General features: G+C 46.2%; 1 protein-coding gene across 1 annotated transcript in view; it reads left to right on the forward strand.

Moving 5' to 3' along the window:
- The window catches only part of DPP6 (dipeptidyl peptidase like 6), a 594,783-nt gene that overhangs the window by 140,845 nt on the left and 432,028 nt on the right, over nt 1–21,910 (forward strand). The gene's annotated exons all lie outside the window — the stretch shown is intronic.

Genomic DNA, 21,910 nt, shown 5'->3' on the forward strand with positions numbered 1-21,910 from the left:
GACTGTGGCGGGGGGCGGGTTTAGGGTTGTGATGCAAATGATGCTTCTAAACTCCAGGAAAGACAGGCTCCGCGGTGGTGGACTGGTAGTTTCAACGGAGCCTGCCAGCCCTCCTGGCCGGGACTGCGTGTATGTGTCGGCTATGTGACTGTCTTGCAGGGGGAGGAGGGTTACAGATCCCCTGCTGCGCGGCTCTGTGATCCAGGGTAAGGACCGCTGCATAAGATCTGTAACTGCCCTCCCCCGCCACCAAGTCACAGAGCAACACCACTGCCCCCACCACAGAAAACATGAAAACCACCTCCCAGACTAACCAGGATAACTAGTCACTGCACTGTATATGTGCCCTGCTGCTGCACCTGCCCCCTGCTAAAGGTGACTGTCCTGTCCAATGACCAAGGCCCTTCCCCCCCCTTCAGACAGACTCCCCTCCAAAAGAAGAGGATGGAAACAGAAATGAACAGAAACGTATTCTTTATTAACAACCGCACATGGAACGGGGGGGTGAAACTTGGACGGGGTCTTGTGTGAGGCCGGTAGGAAAGGACTTTTCAAATTTTGGGGAATGAGAGCCTTCTAGTGGTAGAGCAGTCCGCAGGGGTGGAGTGAAATTTTTCCCGGCCCCTTCCACCCCTCCGTGTTTGGACTTTGGGTGAGGGGTGTATGGGACTTGGTGGCGGGGCAGGGCAGTTACAGAGAGACTGCAGCGGGGCTCTCTCCTCCTGCCTCCGGTCCTGCAGAACATCCACAAGGCGGCGGAGCGTGTCCGTTTGCTCCCTCATTAGTCCAAGCAGCGTTTGAGTAGCCTGCCTGTCCTCCTGTCGCCACCTCTCCTCCCGTTCCATGTTTGCCCGGTGCATTTGGGACAAGTTCTCCCTCCACTGTGTCTGCTGGGCTGCCTGTGCTCGGGAGCATTCCATTAGTTCAGCAAACATGTCTTCCCGTGTCCTCTTCTTCCTCCTCCTAATGTGCGCTAGCCTCTGGGCTGATGTGGCTGTGGGAATTGGAAAAAGGGAGTGAATTCCTGAGACAGAGCAATGTATCTGTGAACAGAGAACATAGTCTTTCTCTGTGAACAAGACCATGCAGAGCACCTATCACACGCGCACTGAGGACAAGGTCGAATTTTCGGCCCTCGCCTACAGTGCCTGCGGTCTTGCTGTGGCGAGCTGAGGAGCAGGGCAGGACACCGGACTTTGTCTAGATGGCAAACATGGTAAGCCGTAGACTTGTGGCCGCTTAAAACTTTAAGAGTGGCACTGGCCTCCTTTCACATAGAAAGCAATGCGAGTCTCTGCTGGCAGCAATCCTGCAAGCATGAACTCTGGCCCTGTCCCAGCCCCTCGCGGCTGTAAACCGCGTGGCTGTAAACCGGCGGTTGCAGTTCTGTAAAGGGACGGGCAAGCAGTCCCAATACTAACTTTCCCCTACCGATTTCACAGCAGGGAGTCATGCCTGACATCACCCTCCTGAAGGTCTCCGAGAGCCAGAAGGAGAAGATGCTCCGGGACAGCCTGCAGAAACCGGGGCCATTTGCTGCACTGCTGTGCAAGGCCATGATCCCGGAGTACCTGCTGGCGTTGTGGCAGGGAAACGTGTCCTACCACGGGGGGCCTAATAAGCTGTCCCTGCCCAGGAACCTGCTGATGAGGCTTGAAAAACACCTGCAGGAGGTGTATGAGGAGTTCTCCCCGGAGGATGTCGCCTCGATCCCCGGTTACATTGACCAGTTCTTGGCTTAGGTGCCCTTGGAGGGACAAATGACTGCAGGGTTTTGGGCACTATAATCATGAAGCGGACATTGTGAGATTTTTTTAAAATGGTTCGGACTATATATTGAGGCGCCCAAAGACGGAGTAATCATGATACACTTTGCACTGATTCCCCTTTTGTTTGACTTTCCTGTTTACATGTTTTGAAGCACTTTACCCACTGTTAATATTTTCAATCTTCCTGTTTTGTTGCAAATAAATGTTTACATGTTTTAAAGCACTTTAGCTACTGTTAATATTTTAAATATGCCAGTTATGTTGTAAATAAATGTTTGGATATTTAAAACACTTACTGCTTGATCCTTCCCCTGAATCTGTGTCTGGGGTAACGGCTGGGGAGGGTTGGTAGGGGATCTCTGTCAGGGTGATGAAGAGCTCCTGGCTGTCGGGCAAATCAGCGTTGTAAGCGCTGTCTACTGCCTCGTCCTCCTCATCTCCTTCCTCCTCTTCCCCGTCCGCTGAGGAACCGGCCGCGGACAATATCCCATCCTCAGAGTCCACGGTCAGGGGTGGGGTAGTGGTGGCGGCCGCACCTAGGATGGAATGCAGTGCCTCGTAGAAACGGGATGTGTGGGGCTGGGATCCAGAGCGTCCGTTTGCCTCTTTGGTCTTCTGGTAGCCTTGTCTCAGCTCCTTGATTTTCACGCGGCACTGCGTTGCATCCCGGCTGTAGCCTCTCTCTGCCATGGCTTTAGAGATCTTCTCATAGGTCTTTGCATTCCGTCTTTTGGAGCGCAGCTCGGAAAGCACGGACTCATCTCCCCACACAGCGATGAGATCCAAGACTTCCCGATCCGTCCATGCTGGGGCCCTCTTTCTGTTGGATTGCACGGCCATCTCTGCTGGAGAGCTCTGCATCGTTGCCACTGCTGCCACTGCTGCTGAGCTCGCCACGGTGTCCAAACAGAAACTGCGCTTCAAACTGCCCAGACAGGAAAAGGAATTCAAATTTTCCCGGGGTGTGGCTGGTCAGAGCATCCGAACTCGGACTGCTGTCCAGAGCGTCAACAGAGTGGTGCACTGTGGGATAGCTCCCGGAGCTATTAGCGTCGATTTCCATCCACACCTAGCCTAATTCGATATGGCCATTTCGAATTTAGCGCTACTCCTCTCGTTGGGGAGGATTACAGAAATCGATTTAAAGAGGGCTCTATGTCGAACTAAATGGCTTCCTGGTGTGGACGGGTGCAGGGTTAATTCGATATAACGGCGCTAAATTCGACATAAAAGCCTAGTGTAGACCAGGCCTCTGTTATTCCAGTCGCATCATAGTTCCCTGACTGTGCCAGGACTTCCAGTTCTCCCTGCTTGTTTCCCAGGCTTCTTGCATTTGTGTATAGGCACTTAAGATAACTCATTGATCATCCCTCTTTCTCAGTATGAGACAGGAGTCCCCCCCTCTTGCGCTCTGCTGCTCTTGCTTCCTCCCAGGATCCCATTTCCCCACTTACCTCAGGGCTTTGGTCTCCTTCCCCCGGTGAACCTAGTTTAAAGCCCTCCTCACTAGGTTAGCCAGCCTGCTTGCGAAAAGATGCTCTTCCCTCTCTTCGTTAGGTGGAGCCCGTCTCTGCCTAGCACTCCTTCTTGGAACACTATCCCATGGTCGAAGAATCCAAAGCCTTCTCTCCGACACCACCTGCGTAGCCATTCGTTGACTTCCACGATTCGACGGTCTCTACCCAGGCCTTTTCCTTGCACAGGAAGGATGGACGAGAACACCACTTGTGCCTCAAACTCCTTTATCCTTCTTCCCAGAGCCACGTAGTCTGCAGTGATCCGCTCAAGGTCATTCTTGGCAGTATCATTGGTTCCCACGTGGAGAAGCAGGAAGGGGCTGCGATCTGAGGGCTTGATGAGTCTCGGTCTCTCCGTCACATCGTGTATCCTAGCTCCTGGCAAGCAGAAGACCTCTCTGTTTTCCTGGTCGGGGCGGCAGATAGATGACTCAGTCCCCCTGAGGAGGGAGTCCCCGACCACCACCACCCTCCTCCTCCTCTTGGGAGTGGCAGTTGTGGAACCCTCATCCCTAGGACAGTGCATCTTTTGCCTTCCAATCGGTGGAGTCTCCTTCTGCTCCCTTCCTTCAGATGTGTCATCTAGTCCACTCTCCACATTAGTACCTGTAGAGAGAACATGGAAACGATTGCTCACCTGTATCTCCATTGCTGGTACATGGACGCTCCTCTTTCTCCTTCTGGAGGTCACATGTTGCCAAACTTCTTCACCATCCTTCTGCGCCTGCTCTGAATCTTCAGAACATTGTGGCCATAGAAGCATCTCCTGACCTTGAACCTTCTCTTCCAATATGGAGACCAGCTTGCACTTTGTACAGACAAAGTCACTTCTGTCCTGTGGAAGAAAGACAAACATGGCACAACCTGTGCAGGTTACAACAGCTGATCGCTCACCTTCCATATCACCTTCCTCTTAAGAGCTTCCTCAGCTGTTGCAGGAACTACTCAGAGAAACCTGCAGATGAAAGCCTCAGTGAGCTCTCTCCAGGAGAACTCCCAGGCAAACTCCCTTTGTTAGCCTCTGCTGTTCGCCGCTCAGCTGGTTCGCTGCTGACTGCCCTTATATACTTCATAATTAGTTATTACATCTAATCATATTCTCAGCAAAGCAATTTGATATTGTTTCTCTTGATGCTCAGAAAAAAAGTTGCTGCCTGTTTTTAACAGTAGTTTTTATTCCAAGGTGCTGTAATAATTCTAGTATAAATAGTATCAGTGCAGTATAACCAATATAAATATGGAAATTTTGCTTTCTGATTACCTGTAGGAAAGACTAATATTAAGCCCTTGCACAGTGTTTTAAATGTTCAAAGTGCAATATAAACATTAACTAATGTTTACAGCGGCCTTCTAAGGTAGGCATCAGTATCCTCATTCTGCAGACTGGAACAGTAGGACAGAGATTAAGGACAAAACTTTCAAAGATGGATGCCTAAAGTTAGGCAGGTAATTCACATGGAAGTCATTGGGTGCTCTCAAAACCAGGTCACTTTGATCTGGGTATCTAAATATGGGTGTAGATACCCTATTTTAGACCTTCAGATTGTAAAATTTAGTCCTTAGACACTAGCCCGAATCTACAGGAGTCTTTACCAAAACTCGGATTAGAACTCAGATTCTGACTCTCTCTTGTGTTCAGTTCCATGGATAGGGATCCCCATCCCTCTAGTGATGTCAGTTTCTTCAAAGGTTTCCCAAGGGGCTACCCATATACAATAACAATTCTCAAGGGAGAGAACATACATTACTGCAGTGAGGGAGGGGTGTTTTGAAGGAACTTCATATGCTGTAGACATTGCTGGAATGGGTTTCTCTTACTGTGAATGGGAGGCAGATGAACTCCTCCCAAGTGATATGAACTCTCTGTAGGTTGAAAACCTCTCTCAGCAGTGCCAGATCTTTGAAGTGGAAACCTTCACAGTGTGAGGGAATGTTTGAAGTATGAACTCCGCTCTGCTCAGGACACCCACCCAGCACTGATCAGTGGGACTGTATAATGAATGCTAACACCTGCACCACCGTTTTTCTTTATACTTGTACATTTTTACATGTCTCTTTATGGCTGCTGGTCTCCCAGGCTACGCAGCAGTAATATGGGGCCACTGAAGACCTCCCACTTACTAGATGCAATATTGCAAGCCATTCCTATTGTGGCATTCAGTGCCTCCCCCCATACACGCGCAACTCCTTGGCATGGGGTGGGGGCACATTCTCCTCTGGCTGGCTGACACTCAAAGGGTAAAAGTGTAAAGGGGCCACACGACCAAGAGCCAGATCCTGAGTTGGTGTAAATCATTGTAGTGCTGTTGATTGAATGGAGCTATGTTGGGTTACATCACCTCAAGGTCTGGCCCCGTGTCTCCCTGGCTGGTGGTATGAATAGGGAGCTTATCTGGGAAGATACAAAGGGTTCGTGGGGCTGAAGATTCCACCATTTGGCAGTTGTTGGGAGGAACACCCTTCTCTGTTTGGGAAAGCCCTCCACAAAGGCGCTGGGTAATTGCCACCTCCTATGATCAAAGACAGGAGCCCCCACCACTCACCCGCCTGCACTGATAGGATGTGCTCTTGCATGAACACGAGGTCAATAACCCAGCTTATGACTGTCGTAATTCTCATTGGATGTGCAGGCCCAGCAGTATCATGCTGCAGAGGCCGTGGTGGCAGGCGTGACATAGGTGGTCTGGCTATCTTTTGAGTAGGCTGTTCTTGAGTGAGAGACAGCATCCTGTGTCTGGAAGGCCACAGATAACTAAAGCACTTCCTGTATTGGGCAAGACCAAGGGGACTGCAAGGCAATTCGGAGTGGCTCTATGATATTTTAGCAGAGAGTGAAATGATACTTGGATACAGACATTAGAAAGTACTCATGGAGCATAGACATTTTTCCATAGGGAAAAAATAACCCCATAAATCTATTTTTTCTTAACGTATCCTCCTTTCTCACCAGTAACCATAAAATAATTATTCTATTAAAGAAATGGAGAAGGTGATGACAATTCTTCTAGCAATTGGGTGATCTGATTGGCTGTGAATCTGTGAATGCTCTAATTGAAGCAGGACATTTAAATATTTATATTATATTTATTTTAAATGTTCTGCTTCAATTAGAGCCTTGCTGCAATCCGTATTTAGACTTCATTTTCAGCCAGAGCCACCATTCTGCTTCTCTTATCACAAAACTGTATCAAGAAAGTGGGTCGCAGGTGTTTTGATCCTTCTCACAAAGTTCTTTGCTGTTGTAGGCTCCTGCACAACCATAATGTGTTTTCACAGTCCTGAGGAAGATGTCTCAGGGTGCCAGACAGGGGCATTGTAACTTGGCCTACTGCAAAGAAAAATATACTAGGTTCCAGTAAAAAAAAAAAAAATTGTTAATGTAAAAAGTGCTCTGAATGCTTTCAAGGATGCTCTAAAGAGGAGGGCATTATTACTCATGTCAGAAATTGCTGCTTCTGTAGCATATCTGAACAAACAGGGTTCCAGGAATGAGTAGATGTCTCGAAATTGTCCATTGTATACTCTCTGTAGAAGACTATTGGTCAGATCTCTTACCCTAGAGAGAAAGTGCAATGTTGACTTATGAATATTGTTTCTGCATTTTACATACACTGCTTGGAAATGTCCTTGTGGTAGCTTAGTATGTTATAAGGTTATTATTAATTTTTTAGGAGTATGCAATTTCCCTTAGGATGAATGACTGCATTTGAGCTATTCCTATTCTACGCAAGTGGTAAGCAAGATCAGAATCAGGCCCCAGAAACTTCCATAAGAGTTTTGGGTGCACAAGAAATGCAGTAGCAACTGCTTTGCTATTACTATGAAGGCCACTAAGGCTGATGCACAAATATAAGTTATCCCCGATCCATGTGTAATAGTTCCCTTATGTTCAATAATGGAAAGTGTAATGAAGGGAACAGAGGTATAGGTTTGAAGAAAGTTATGCCCCAAGGCTCCAGACAATTTTCTGGTTGGCCTACATACTGTGTTTATATCTACCAATTATCCATAAATATTCAGATAGAAAGCTCCTAGCCTGACCAGAGTATCTTAAGATATAATTTATTATGAGTGCATATTCTGTTTATATAACTTTTTTTTCCACTTTTTCATAACCACAGCTTACCTGTGATATTTCAAGCCCTGCCTATTTCACAGACCCCAGGGTGATTTAGCCCATCGGGATACATTATGGATAGTTTCTCTACCCATGTCTCACTTCTGCACTCTATAATAAGTACTGAGCGATTGCTCTGTGCTTATATAATTTGTAAAATTGATCTGATAACTAAACGTCTGACTCACTGACAAAGGAAAAGGAAAGACAAATTAAATGTCTTATGCAATGGTTAAATGCACAGCATTATTTGTAACTGGGTATTGGCGATCTACCTAGCAGACTCTGGGAGCATCTGAAGCTAGCACACTTATGAAACTGCAGTCTCTCTATTTGTCATCACACACACGTATCAGCTACAACATATTTTAAGTGAGGGGAACTTATGCAAGTGCAACTTCCCCTGCCCACATGGAAGTGCTGGTTGTAGTAGCGGACCCTTCTCCCTGGATCCCCAGGGATGTCCCCCTGCTGAGACACTGCAGAATCTGTGGTCCAGAGTAATGGGCAGAGGTAGTGAGAAACAAGGCACTGGCTGCTCTGTAGAAAACCAGGTGCGGTGTTAACATTGCTGAAAACCAGAACTCCTGGGGAATCCTCTCTGTGACTGCTCCTGACCAGCCACAGCATCCTAGAGCCATGCTGGCGAGGGATGGCAGAGGGATGTTGCTGAGGGATGTCTAATGAAACCTACCCAGAGTATTGTTTTTTTGTAAAGAACAATAATGATCCTTTCTTTCTGAAGAGAATTGTTCAGTAGTATATTTTACTGCAAGTGCGCTATTCCTAAGGGGTGGGAATCACTTAACAGATTGGAGATTTACAGTATTTTGTTAATGTGTATGTGCATCTCCTATATGATAGGGTAGTGCAGGAGAAGGCCTTTTTAATTAAAAGGCAAGACATAATGTTAGGGGGCATAAAGGGGTGACTATATATGGTCACCCCCATGGCATCAGCAATGACTCCCTTCCATAAAAGGAAACCACCTTTGCTTTTAGTTATCTTTTCTCTCTTGGGGCCAGTCTTTTTTTCCTCCCAAATCAACTGATTTTTCAGAAACCACAAAATCCCACTAAGGTCCTATATTCTCCCCTCAGTAGCCTTGTTTGTTCTGGGAAAATGCATAGCGTTAGAAAACTTGTTAATATACATGTTCTAAATTATGATATTTAGATATCATTTTGCTCTTACTGTGAACAGGGACAACTTAGCAAAACAAACAGTTTCCCTGGCTTTCTATGACGTGTTAACCACAACCAGCCAACACATTTTAAAATATGGCTTGTCTAAGCTAGGTGCTAAATCCTGTTTAATGTATTTGTTCTCATGCCTACACTGGGAAAACTCATCATGATGCAAAACAAGTCCAATGTATGCACATAACTCCTGTTGATATTTAACAAGAGCTACGTGCAGGTGAGCTCTCTCGATGGCTCAGTGCCTTAAGACTGGGATGCAGAGCCTCTCCCATCTGGTCCAACAGTTTACATCCGGATCAGTAGTAGCCATCCCATTGCTGTTTGTTGGGCAATGTGAAGTGTTCCAGGTGGGCCAGTGGCAGTGCCACAAATAGCACCATTCTAACTGGCACTAATTACCAGCCTCAGCTTCTTGAATGTTCATGGAGTCTGAACTTAAGTTAGAAATTGTCCCTCCAAAATAAGGTGGAGCCACATTGTTTGCCCAGCGCGATCAAGCTTGTATTGCCACTGTTTTGTTATTTTGTTGATAACTGGAGGATTTCAGCCTCCCGGGCCTTCAGTCTGGCACTTTACATGGGCACTGCATTAATTTTTTTAATTCCAGCATAAACTAAGAAAACCACAAGAATCTCAGGCAGGTGCTGAGGGAACACTGACCCAACACAATTTCAGTACATTTTACTTTGCAGGGGCAGATCAAAAATTGTCCAGGGTCTCCTACAGTATATCCTGTTTCTGGACTATAGATGGAGAAATGTGGCCAAGAACAAAGTTGAGCAGAGATTCTTGTGTCTGAGGATGGAGACTGACTGAAATAGTAGAGTAGAAACTAGACTGCTCAAAATTTTTATCCTGCAGTTCTGTGTCTTTGTATCCTATAGACTTTGTTGTCAGGGTGTGTGAGAGCTGGGTTTTTTGAGTGTTTGCTTTTGAAAGTAATAGGGTAATTTCACTAAATCATAAATCTGCTGGCTGTTTCTTCTTTGAGGTTGTGGAGACAGATGGGGCAGATTCAGTTTATATTGTGCTTTCTTCAGTGAAGCACAGCAAATTTGTAATCTGGGAGAAAAAAAACAAAACAAAACCAACCCTGCATAAGCAGCATTGCTTATACCAAATGCTGTCCAATTATTTAGTGTGAAAATAATCTTTGTAGTTCCTCCCTGATGTCTAGACTGCAGTTCGCCATATCTTTTCCATAGCCCAAGTATCTTTCCTAATCTCCTTTCTTGAGTGGTAACAGCTAATTTAGACCCCGTAAGGGTGTGGACTCACCCCCTGCAGCACCTCCTGCTGATCGTCTGGGGAATCAGCTCAATCCAGCCCAGAGCGCCCTCTGCAGGCTGGTGATCTGCCTTGTCATTTGCACTGGCCCCCGTGTCCCTCCCAGGACCCCGGTGCCCCTTGCTCTGGGTGCTGCCCCCTGGCAGTACCCACACACGCTGGGTCTCCCCTCCCAGGGGAACCCCCACCCACATACCCCACCTCGCCTCAGTATCAGGCTACTGCCAGTCATCATCTAGCCCCACGCCTGGGGCAGACTGCAGTATCAGCCTACTCATCACTGGCAAGGAGGGTTTGGACCTGCTGCCTTGGCCTACCTCCGGGCTGCCCTCTGCAACCCCCAGTACCTTTGGCCCAATATTAGGCCGCAGCCTGGGGCTTTCCAGGCTGGAGCTCCCCAGCTCCTCTGCCTTTCCCCAGCCCTGCTCCACTCAGGTACCTTGTCTCAAGCGCCCTGCAGCCAGGCCCTTTTCTCTCTGAATGCAGAGAAAGACTGTGTCTGAGCGCCTGGCTCCCTGCCTTTATAGGGCCAGCTGAGTCTGTTTGGGGTGTGGCCCCAGCTGCAGCCACTTCCCCCAATCAGCTCAGCCTTCAAGCTGCCTTCTCCCTGGGCTATCTCAGGCCCTTCCAGGCAGGAGCAGGTGTCCACCCTGCTACAGACCCCATTATTTTGTATCATTCCCATAATTGGAATTATGTTTCTCCATCTGCATTACTTTGTATACATCAACATTGAATTTCATCTGCCATTTTATTGCCCAGTCACCCAGTTTTGCGAGATCCCTTTGTAACTCTTCGCAGTCTGCTTTGGACTTAACCATCTTGAGTAATTTTGTAATGTCTGCAAATTTTACCACCTCACTGTTCACATCTTTTTTCCAGATCATTTATGAATATATTGAACAGCACAGGTCCCAATACATATCTCTGGGGGACCCCACTGTTTACCTCTCTCCATTCTGAAAACCAACCATTTGTTCCTATCCTTTGTTTCCCATCATTTAGCCAGTTGCTGATCAATGAGAGGACCTTCCCTCTTATCCTATGACTGCTTACTCTGCTTAAGAGCCTTTAGTGAGGGACTTTGTCAAAGGCTTTCTGAAAGTCTAAGTACACTATATCCACTGGATCCCCCTTGTCCACATGCTTGTTGACCCCCTCAACGAATTCTAATAGGCTGGTGAGGCATGATTTCTGTTTACAAAAGCTGTGTTGACTCTTCCCCAACATATCATGATTATAGATGTATCTGATAATTCTGTTCTTCACTATAGTTTCAAACAATTTGCCTGGTACTGAAGTGAGGCGCACCGGCCTGTAATTGCCAGGATCGCCTCTGGAGCCTTTTTTAAAAATTGGCATCACATTAGCTATCTTCCAGTCATTTGGTACAGAGGCTGATTTAAATGATAGCTTACATACCGCAGTCAGTAATTCTGCAATTTCACATTTGAGTTCCTTCAGAACGTTTGGGTGAATGTCATCTGGTCCTGGTGACTTACTACTGTTTAATTTATCAATTTGTTCCAAAATCTCCTCTAGTGACACATCAATCTGGGACAGTTCCTCAGATTTGTCACCTAAAAAGAATAACTCAGGTGTGGGAATCTCCCTCACATCCTCTGCGGTGAAGACTGATGCATATAGATGATGGAACTAGAGGTGCTGGGGGTGCTGCCAGACCCCCTTTTAGAAGTGGTTTTCATCATGTACAGGATTTACAGTTTGGTTCAATGACTCGCACCCCCACTATACAAATTGTTCCAGGACCCTTGCTGATGCAAAGAATTCTTTTAGTTTCTCTGCAATGGCTTTATCGTCCTTGCATGCTCCTTTAGCAAGTTGATCATCCAGTGACCAATGGTTTCTTAGGAAAACTGTGGTTTCTTGGCAAAACAGAAACAATGTTTCATGAATTGTGGCCTGTACTTATCTTATTTTATGGTAACATGGTCCTGGATTTTAACCTAGACTTAAACTATTTTTAAAATTAGGTACCATGTGGCCATTAATGTACATATATGAAGCTTGCTTCTTTGTGTTCTGTTTATTGATTCTTTGGCATACAGTTTGCCAATCTAGATGTCACTTCATTAAGGAAAATGGAGAAAAAATAGTAAAGGAAGGAATGAGTGGATGAATTGGAATTCTGAATATGCAATAATTATATGCTTCAGACTCACATATATATGAGTAAAAGACTACATCTGAAATTATAGTATAGTGGAAAAATTTGACATTTTAATCTATTAATATATGTTTAGTTTATCGTCAGTATAAAGCTAATTACTGTGAGCTAAAATGTAATTTTTTCTGGGTACAATTACCAGTGAGAACAATGTCTGTTCTGGTCAGGTAATTGAAAAGCTGGCACCATTCCTGTCACTGAGTACAAAAGAAATGCCACCAAAAAGCATAGCAGCTTTTCTCCTGTAGTTGTAATTTGAAACTGCGCATCCTGTTTTTCCCCCCTCCCATCTAGATTAGACAGCTGTACAGCAATTGCTGTCAGCATGAATTGAGCAAGCTTGCAAATTGCCTTCAAAGTCATCCAAGAAAGCAACTTTATCCTTCAAAGTTATTGAAATATTATGTTGAGATTATGTACAATTATTCAGATAATTTATCAGTTTTCTTCAGGACAAGTTAAGTGCACTCTGTGTGTTTTTATCTGGATGATTCCTAATGCATGGCAACTTGAATTATTCATAAATTGTCCTTTGGTTGCAAGAATCTTTATATAGCTTTTGTTTGCTAATGCATTTGATAGGCTCCTTTGTGCAATAACACATCTGTATATTACTAGCAGTAAAATAAATGTTAAATTATACATTCTATAGTTCTGCATTAAGAGGTGGTACAATATGATTCATCATTTTTCCTGTCTTCCTGTTTAAACATAATTCATACTATGAAATTGTCTTGAAGTTCATCTAAAATACACTATTATTGTACAACTATAGTATCGTGTGTTGATGCAAAATTGGCACTGTTGACCATTCATTGTTAAAACAAAGGTAACACTTAAAGCCCAAATTCCAAAGTTGGGAACCTCAGTAAAACATCCAGATTCCATATTTAGCCCATACAACTTTCATGTAGACAAATACAACTGGAGTTTATATATGTAAGTGATGGTTTGATCATCATCGAAATGCAGAATCTGAGCATCATGTAAAGGTGCCCATGTATGAATCTGAAGTTATGAAGGCACTAGTGGACAAAAAATTAGGCCTGGGGTCCGAAATGCTTGCAGACACAAATTCAGTTTGTTTCCTTTCATACTGTATATAGTTTCTTATGGAATAAAGGGCTAGCTGATGCAAAGATCCATAACTGCCTGTATATGCATGCCATAGTGAATCTATCTATCTATCTACTTATATGGTTGTCATCATCTGACTATATGATAATCTTGTAATCTGCATTGGATTTTAACTTCACAATATGTCTGTGAGGTATGGAAGAATTATTCCCATTTTACAGATTGGGAACTGAGGTACAAGGCAGACAGTGACTTTCCCAAGGTCGTACAAGGTGTGTGTGGTTTAGCCAGCAATTGAACCCAGGTCGTCTGATCCCCAGTTCAGTGCCCTATCTGCTAGACCTAGCTCCTAAATGACTATCAAGTAAGTTTATCAGAAGTAATAAAATAAAGGATAAGAGGAAAGATAACGCAACTGAAAAAGGGCTAGGCTTTGTAGAGTAAATTGTAAAAGGAAGATTTTATTGTTTGAAAATAATATATAAAAATGGTGATTATTTTTACAAATATCTTAATCTATTGTCTTAGAATTCCAATATTCTAAATTTCCAGGGGAGCATGTGGTTAAAAGTAATCAGAGAATTGTTATTAACCTCTCTTGAATTAAGAGGATGGATGGTTGAACAACCTTGGAGGGATTCCAAACCTTCATAAACTTTGTGAGTTAGGATATAATAGACTTGTTAAATCTTATCATGTTTCAATTAATCCTTAGTATAAAGATTATTCCTTTTCTACAATTCGTAATAATGTTTCGATGGCTGTTAGCCTACAAAACATTGCAGAGATCAGCAGGATATATTTAAAGAACAACTGCTTTAACTGAAGCTTATGGGCCTGGTTCCCCATTGCATTACAACTTTGTCAGTCATTTACACCTGAGTAAGGTGGGTGTGAAATGCCACTAGATCAGTGGCATTCACATCAGTGATAGTGTTTTACAACTACCTTGTGCTTGCTTTGCACACGTGTAATGACAAGACAAATGGTAGGGGCTTGTGGGTGGGTGGGTGGATGAATCATTCCAACAGGAATACTGTTTAGAGACAGGAGACTAGGAAAGTGCAACCTCTACCCTACCCTTAGTGAGAATGCACCATACATACCCAATGCAGAGGGCTAGCACTGCTGGTCACTAGGGGGCTTTGCTCCTTCCTATCCCTTTTTGGACCCTTTTGAGTGGTTAGTGCTTTTGAGGGCACCAGCTGCAAGCAGCTCTCGAGCTCTCTGAGCATGCCCCTGCGTGCAAGACCTGTAATTGTTCCAGGCCCTTGCATCTTTGGGGCAGGGACTGTCTTTGTGTTCTGTGTTTGCACAGTGCTTAAACAAGGGGGTCCTGGTCCAGGACTGGGGCACCCAGGCACTGCAGTGCTATAGCAGCTAGGTGCTATACAAATGATGGCACAAGAGGGAATGAGCCTTCTCCTCCCGCCCCAGCTCCTTTATGTCCAAGGACCAGCCGGGTTTAGTCTTGAACATACCGTGTGTTTGAAAGGTCATTTTCTTGGGGGAGGAGGGTTGGCGTTTCCAAACTAACTACATGACTAAACTCTCACTACTAAACTAACTACACTACTAAACTGTCTTCCTGGGGGGTCTGATGGAACTCTGCGATGACAAAGTGTGGCCCCAGGAAAATGCTGCATTAGACAAAGTGTTAGAGTCAGATACTCCCTTCCACTGTATAGTATGAACGGGGAGCAAAGGACTGGAAATCCTTTCAGACAGGGTAAAAACTCTCCATTCAATCCTGTCCAAGCCCCTCTATGTGAACACTATGGGGTTCTGGTTCTGCAGGTTTTGTCGGGCTCTGACCACGGCAGTATGATGGAGCCAGGAAGCAGTTACTTTGTATGGGGTATGCGCCCCTCTCAAACAAATGGATATACTGCAAGGAATCCCTCTTGAGAACAGCGTTATCTTCAGCTCAGTGCTTTCTAGTCCCCTTTCGAGTGAGTTAGGTGTGTATGCAGCAAAAAAGTGCCTTGGGCTTAGTCTGCATGACAAAGTTGCATCAGTTTCACTCAAATCAGTTGTTTAACTAAGTTGATTTAAAAAGTGCAAACCTCTGTGTGGACAGGCTTATTTTGGTTTAACTTGAACCCATTCCTAATTTGGTTAGTTAAACTAAGTTAACCTGAAATCAGAGTGTCTCCTCAACCTTTTGCACTATTTAAACTAAATCGATTTAAAATCAAAACTTTAGGTAAAGGAATGCATATGAGGAATGTAAATATCGTTTAAAAAGTTAACCATTTAAACGATTAAAAATATTTCATTTAAATGGTTAACTGATTAAAGAGCCGGCTGGTTCGCCGTTCCCAGCCAATGGGAGGTGCGGGAAGCGGCGAGGGGACATGCTGGCCGCCACTCTGCGCAGCTCCCATTGGCCAGGAACGGCGAACCGCAGCCACTGGAAGCTGTGAGCGGCCATGCTTGTGGACGGTCAATGTAAACAAACTGTCTCGCAGCCCGCCAGCGGATTACCCTGACAGGCCGCATGTGGCCAGCGGGCGGCAAGTTGCCCACCACTGAGTTAACTGGTTAACATTTTACATTCGTAGTGCAGGCAGGCCCATAGACACCAATGGTAGAATGACTAATGAGCAAGTTGTACTGCTTGGGAGACTCTGGGCCATTGAGCAGTGCAGGATCAGGGATGGATTTCCCTAGAGATCCTTTTGCTCTGTATTGCTAGTGGCTACACCCCTAACCACCTATACGTAGCTAATAATCCTTCATACTAGACAGCAAAATCCATTGACCTTTTTTTCTATGTGGTCACCTGCCCCGTGTTTTGTGTGTGTACTTTCCCCTGCTTTTAAAGAAGAAAAACAACAACCTTGTGGCAGGGAAAAATATAGACTAGGTCCCTACCAAATTCACGGTCCATTTTGGTCAATTTCATGGTCATAGGATTTTAAAAACCATAAATTTCATGATTTCAGTGATTTAAATCAGAAATTTTATGATGTTATAACTATAGGGATTCTGACCCAAAAAGGGGGGGGGTTTTTTTTGGGGGGGGGGGTTGTAGGGGGGTTGTGGTACTGCAACCCTTACTTCTGTGCGGCTGCTGGCGACGGCGCGGCTTTCAGAGCTCGGCAGCTGGAGAGTAGCAGCTGCTGGCCGGGAGCCCAGCTCTGAAGGCAGCGCCGCCGCTAGCAGCAGCACAGAAGTAAGGATGGCCTGGTATGGTATTGCTACCCTTACTTCTGCACTGCTGCCTTCAGAGCTGGGCCCTCAGTCAGCAACCACGACTCTCGGGCCTCCCAGCTCTGAAGACAGCAGCACAGAAGTATGGGTGGCATGGTATGGTTATGTGCTGCTGGTAGGGCACTGCCTTCAGAGCTGGGCGCCTGGCCAACAGCTGTCACTCTCCAGCCGCCTAGCTCTGAAGGCACACTGACCCCCCTGCAACTCCCTTTTGGGTCACGATCCCCAATTTGATAAATGCTGGTCTCCCCTGTGAAATCTGTATAATACAGGGTAAAACGCACAAAAGACCAGATTTCACAGGGGGAGACCAGATTTCACGGTCCGTGACACGTTTTTCATGACCATGAATTTGGTAGGGCCCTAATATAAGTAGCGTAGCTAGGGGGAAGCAGCCACTTCCCCTCGGCATATTTTCCAAAAGAGGCGCCTTAGTTAGGGGTTACCATGGCACCAGTGGGCGGGGCCCACGCTCCGCTCTGAAGCTTGGCCTGCTGGGCGGGCGCTGGGCTTCTGCAGGCAAGGGGGGGCCAGCACAGCCGGAGGAGCCATGGGGGGGGGCGGCACGGCCGGAGGAGCGAGGGGGGCTCGGAGGCGCTTTCACTGCAGAAAGCCGCTTGCGCGCTGTGTGCCCTGAGCCTTGGAGAGGTGAGGGGGCTTCGCCCTAGCGCTCGGGCCCCTCCCCAGCTCAGGCAGCAGGGCCCCGGGGTGGTATCCGGTGCCTCCGCTGCTGCTGGCGGGAGGGAGAAGCTGCTCAATCCCCGGGGCCATCTCAGCGCCCTGGAGTCGAGCCGGTGGGTGGGGAGCCTGGCTATGGTGCCCGGCTCCCGGCTGCAGCGCCCGGGGAGAGCCTAGCGGTGGCGCCCTGGGAGGCGAAGGAGAGCCCCCAGCGTGGGGCGGCGATGCGGCTGGGAGCTGCGCGCCAGTGACCGTGGTGGGGCGGGGAGGTGGAAAGCTTGTGGCCGGCCCTGGCGCTGCTCCGCCCGCCACAGTGGTTCCCTGCAGGGGCTTGTACCATCCGGCTGCCGGAATCCCTCAGCCTCAGCTGCCGCCTTGCACGTGGCAGCCCGCAGTGCGGCGGGGGGGGGAGGGGGGGGGGCGGCGCGGCCGCGGCCGGGGGGGGGGGGGGCGCAGCACATGGCAGCCCGCAGCGCGGCTGGAGAAGCCATGGGGGCGGGGGCAGCACGGCCGGAGGAGCCATGGGAGGGGGGCGCGGCGCAGCCGGAGGAGCCAGCCAAGGAGAGGAGGAGCCAAGGGGGCATGGCCAGAGGAGGAGCCAAGGGGGGGCGCCTTTTTAATGTTTGCTCCCCCTGCTCTTAGAACTTGGCTATGCCACTGCCTAATATGGACCCAAATATCTAGAATCTTTTTATATATATTGAATTATTATAACCTTGAATTCTGAGAGCAATTCTAATGGCATAAAAGGCTATTCCTTTCAAAATGGAAAGTGCAATATCTCCCTAATATAGCAGTATGGATTGGTTGTTAACTACATTGCACCAATTTAGATAATCAGACCTAGAATCCCTTAACTTCATAAATCATGAGGTTGGTGTGGTCATGCTGAGAAGAAGAGAGAATATTAATAAGAAAACCGTAAGATTTGATCTCCTCGAAATATTATTTGATTAGTTTTTATTTTAAAAAGCTAATTAGAAAAGTGACTCATATTTCACTGATTTCATCTCTTATAGTCTGTATAAGGATATGAAAATTATTTATAAAATATCTGTGTAGAATACTAATTTTGGTATGTCTTTCTGCAAGTCCTATTTGAACTTTATGTTATATTTACACTTCGTATACTGCAGTGCTTTATGGATGTGATTTTTTAAAAGACACATAGGGGATTTAGACACACATTTCCCTCTGAAATTAATGGAGTAATGTATCAGAATCCAGCAGGTGACTTTGAAAATCTCAGACCATATCTTCAAAGTGTTGTGGAAACATTAATCATTTAATCTTTGGAACTCCCCTTTGAGAGAGGTATATACCCATTAAATATTATATTTGTGTAAGCTTGTACATCTAACATATGTACTAGAGTCAAATTATGTGTAACAAAAGGCAGGTCTACACGACCGCTTAAGTCAATGTAATTTACGTCGCTCAGGGGTGTGAAAAAGCCCCCCCCCCCCACCCCGAGTGATGCAAGATACAGTGATCTAAGCAGTGTCCACACTGGCGCTATGTTGGCGAGAAAGCATCTCCCGCTGACATAGCTTCCACCTCTTGTGGAGGTGGAGTAATTATGCTGACAGAAGAGCTCTCTCCCATTGGTGCAGCTGCACTAACGTAGCACTTCTAGTGTAGACTAGACCAAAGGGATGAAAGAAATAATGGACCTGATCTCATGTCTATCCAAGTCAATGGATAGACTCCCTCTGACTTCATTTGGCACTAGTGGGAATCATGAGCCTGATCCATTATGTATTCTGGCCTATAGAAGAGAAGGGGGACATGAGGTAACCAAGGTACATCTCCAACGAGGTAAACCAAAATATTTCAGTTTGTGGGTGTTATTTCTTGACCAAAAAAACCTAAAAGAAAACAGAATTGTGTGCAGTAAGCAGACACATCGTTAAGTTGAAATCCTTATTTTTACATTGAAAGTTTTGATAGAAAATTTTTGACCAGCCCCACTGTTAACCTAATATGCTCTTATGCCAGTACAATTTTTTACTTTTAATATTCCTCTCCCTCCCCAAAGTAATAAGGATAATAGAGACTCCAGGCCCATCTTGTTGTAGCTAGTAGGGACAACCTCCCTTCAAATTAAATTTAAAGGACTTTTTTTTAATTGGGCCATAGAGAGAGAGACGGGATTTGAATTCTGGAGCTCCTGGCTCACAGCCCTATAGTAGACAATATTTACAAATGTTTTTTTCTATTCTCTGTAAGTTATGATTCTCATGATCCTTTGTGTGGGTGGTGATGGCTGGTACAGACCTCAGAGGTCCTCACTGTTCTAATACGCCCTTTATCTCAGTTTTCCCAATAAGGGGAAGCAGCATTGCTAGATAGGGCTCCAGGGGAAGCTCAAAGCCAGAAGAGTTGCTCTTTCAACTCTGGCAAGTTGAGAGGAATACCTGGATCTTTCTGGAGCCTGATTCACTGAAAGCAAATGCTCTAACGGAAATTGTCTGGAGAGGTGCTCTCCACTTTCCCCTGGATCTTGAGCTGCCCATTCCTAGTGGCAGTTTCTGGAAAGTAAGCCCAGCCCGGGTATGATATTTTGTAAGTGCTTGGATTTATTTTAGCCACCAGCATGCAGGCTCTTGGAGGAGGGACTCCAAGTCCGTTCCTTTTCTGTGTTGCTCTCCAAACCAAAAAATGAGCCTCTCTAAGGCCTCTTCTAAACTTAAAAGTTTTGCTGGTATAGCTGTACTGGGAAACCCTTCTAGTGTAGATGAAGTTTATACCGGCAAAAGAAACCTTTTGCTAATTTCACAAACTTTTTCGCTGGTATAACTGTGTCTGCACTAGAGCTTTTCCTGGCATAGCTGTGCCAGCAAACAGTCACACCCCAACCCACATAGATATGACAGCAAATCTTTTAAGTGTATACCTGGCCATAGAAGGCAATTTTGGAGACTTTTTGTTTTTTGTTTTGTTTTGGACGAATCTCTTGTGGGGGACTGGAAGTGTGGTTGACAGAAAACCATAACATACATCTTTAAATTACAAAAACCACATTGAATCTAAAAATCACACTATTGCCAACTCCCTTGGGTTTTATCGCCGGTATTGGAATTTCAGAGGGTCCTACAGCCCATCTCACAATGACGTGAGAAACTCCAGCCCTCTCACAAAGTTTAGCCCTGCTGAAAGCTGGTGGAGTCTCTCGCCCTCTGCTCGCAGTGTTCTCACGGGACGGGAGGAGGGAGCAAAGAGTCCAATGGCACTGAAATATAGAAAGCTCTGAAAGGTGGCTGATGTTGTAAAGATATTCTTGCCTGTAAAGATATGTAAATCTTTATTGGAAAACTTGATACGTAGAGTGAGCACTTTGTGTTACTTGGATGTTTGTTGTTCATTTTCCCAGCTCCATTTTACAGGCCTTGTACAGTATATTTCTAAATATAGTTGTGAGTTAAATAAGTTTATCATATTTTAACTTTATCACACTATAGAGCTGCCCACTGAATACTTACGTTATACCAGTGTACAGGAACTTAAATATGCTCCACTTTTTCCCACCAGCATGGATGCCTTCTGTAACGGGGTTGAGACTCACCACTGCGGCGCCTCCTACTGGTTACTCTGGGAATTAGCTCAGTCGAGTGGAGCGTTCCCTCTCGGTGGTATCCCGCCTGTTGTCTTCCCCTCAGTTGGCTTCTGAGCCCACATCGCTCACCAACTCGCGGCATCCTCTTCAGGACCACTGCCCCTCAGTCCATCCACACCCCCTTCTTGGGGGGGGTGGGAGTGGGTTTGATCAGCAGTCACTATGTCCAGCCACCATAGTTAACCACACACCCCAAAGTCTAATCCCTCCTGTCAGGGATCTGGCGTGGTCTGTAATGGCCGCTCCCTATGGCCAATGGCTGGGTGTACTGCAAGGGGGGAAGGGAGGGACCCAGGCCCGCCCTCTACTCTGGGTCCCAACCCAGGGACCCTCTGGCGGCAGCCTCGCTGTCCTCCTTCTCTCCCCTCATCTGTCTGCTTCCCTGGGCCGCTTCCCCTACGGCACCTTGCACCGGCTAGGCCCTTCTCTTCAGGGCCTGCAGCCTGGCAGGCCTCAGGCTAGAGCTCCTCTCTGCTCCCTGAGCCTGGCCAGCACTGTGCTGTCTGCGGTGCTAGTCTCCCTGCTCTGGAGACAGATCTTCCCCTGTCGAAGGCCTGGGACAGACTGCCTGCTCCTGTCCCTGAGCAGCCTTCTTATAGGGCTGAGCCTGGCCCTGATTGGCTGTCTCCAACCTGGGCCCTGATTGGCTCCCAGTAAGCCCTTCTCCCATTGGCTGTACGTCTGCGCAGGCCCACTGGCCTGCCGCAGCCCATACTCTCAGGGAGTGGGGCAGCTGCCCCACTACACCTTCCCTCCAGCCCATCTCTCCACTTTTGAAGGGATACTTGAGAGGGAAAATCCATCCTAATAATGAGATACTATTAACAGAAGCATTTGAATTACCTTGAAACAAGTCTCTTGCTACCTAAGACGAGACCAAATAAAACAAAGGCTTAACCATTTCACATCTTCTCCATTCTAATTCTCCTTAAATATGTTTGTGTACCTCCAGTATAAATAGAATCTCCATTTGAGCAGCCAGGAAGAGGCATGTATGCAGTATAGGTTGACTTTTCAACCTGAACTTATCACACATATGTTGCCAGAAGAGTAGAAGGGAGTTAAAAAGTCAAAAGATGTATTAAAAAGATGGCTAACGTTTGTTTGTTAAATTTCATGATTTGTCGGACCAATGTAGTGGTTTTTGAGGATCTGATTCATTATTTTTGATCTCTTGAGGTTGGCAATACTGTTATCAAATACTCCCATTTTGCATAATAGAGAAAAGAACTGATTCCAGTCC

Source organism: Terrapene carolina, unplaced genomic scaffold (assembly GCF_002925995.2).
Source record: "Terrapene carolina triunguis isolate 2854851 unplaced genomic scaffold, T_m_triunguis-2.0 Scaffold111, whole genome shotgun sequence".
NCBI lineage: Eukaryota > Metazoa > Chordata > Testudines > Emydidae > Terrapene > Terrapene triunguis.